Source organism: Chiloscyllium punctatum, unplaced genomic scaffold (assembly GCF_047496795.1).
Source record: "Chiloscyllium punctatum isolate Juve2018m unplaced genomic scaffold, sChiPun1.3 scaffold_1360, whole genome shotgun sequence".
In the NCBI taxonomy this organism is placed as follows: domain Eukaryota; kingdom Metazoa; phylum Chordata; class Chondrichthyes; order Orectolobiformes; family Hemiscylliidae; genus Chiloscyllium; species Chiloscyllium punctatum.
The window spans coordinates 30,001-31,332 of record NW_027311094.1 but is presented as its reverse complement, the minus strand read 5'-3'; positions in this window follow the sequence as shown (position 1 = coordinate 31,332).

Here is a 1,332-nt window from a genome sequence, read left to right as displayed (position 1 = left end):
CGGGGCGCTCCCCCCTCGAAGGCGAGACCGTCGCCAGAACCGCCGGGTCAAATCCGGCTGAGCTACCCGCGTTACAGGTCTCAAAGTCGGCTTCAGCAGTCACATTCAATCCCATTCCCTTTTGGAACACTTCCCGCCGTTAACAATGCACGATATTCGGACTGAACACGGGGGCCGGTCCGCCCTCGAAGTCAACACCGTCCGCAGAACCGCCGGGGCAAATCCGGCTGAGCTACCCCGCCCCCGAACACTCAAAGTCCCTCTGAAGCCTTGCATTCGCCTCCTTGGAAAATTGACGTCAAACATTACCAAAATCGGGGGCACGAGCACTAAAGCTAAGTCTCACCCTTTCCCTATCCCTAACCAGGAACCGAACGCCCACCCTCAGCCTCACACCAACGCCGGTGCCACTCCAGACAGACACACCCTTCAAAACCACACCCATCCGGCCATGCAACTCAAAAAGGGTCCAAATTCAGAAACACCCCCTTCAAAAGGCACTCCATCCTCGGCCACACCACCGGGACATGCTCCCCTCGGCGATAATTAAGCCCCCACCACTATTTGAAGCCAACCGCAGCCGCAACTCGAACGGAGAAATCAGTAACCAATTCAAAAATGCGCTTGGTTACTGATTTCTACTGAGCCGAAAAAATTCTAAGTGTCGGTGGTTACTGATTTATACCAACCCGAAAATATTCTAAGTGTCGGTGGTTACTGATTTATACCAACCCGAAAAAATTCTAAGTGTCAGTGGTTACTGATTTATACCAACTCGAAAAAATTCTAAGTGTCAGTGGTTACTGATTTATACCAACCCGAAAATATTCTAAGTGTCAGTGGTTACTGATTTGTACCGACCCGAAAATATTCTAAGTGTCAGTGGTTACTGATTTATACCAACCCGAAAAAATTCTAAGTGTCAGTGGTTACTGATTTATACCAAGTCGAAAAAATTCTAAGTGTCAGTGGTTACTGATTTATACCAACCCGAAAATATTCTAAGTGTCAGTGGTTACTGATTTATACCAACTCGAAAAAATTCTAAGTGTCAGTGGTTACTGATTTATACCGACCCGAAAAAATTCTAAGTGTCAGTGGTTACTGATTTATACCAACTCGAAAATATTCTAAGTGTCGGTGGTTACTGATTTATACCAACCCGAAAAAATTCTAAGTGTCAGTGGTTACTGATTTATACCAACTCGAAAAAATTCTAAGTGTCGGTGGTTACTGATTTATACCAACTCGAAAATATTCTAAGTGTCGGTGGTTACTGATTTATACCAACCCGAAAATATTCTAAGTGTCAGTGGTTACTGATTTATACCA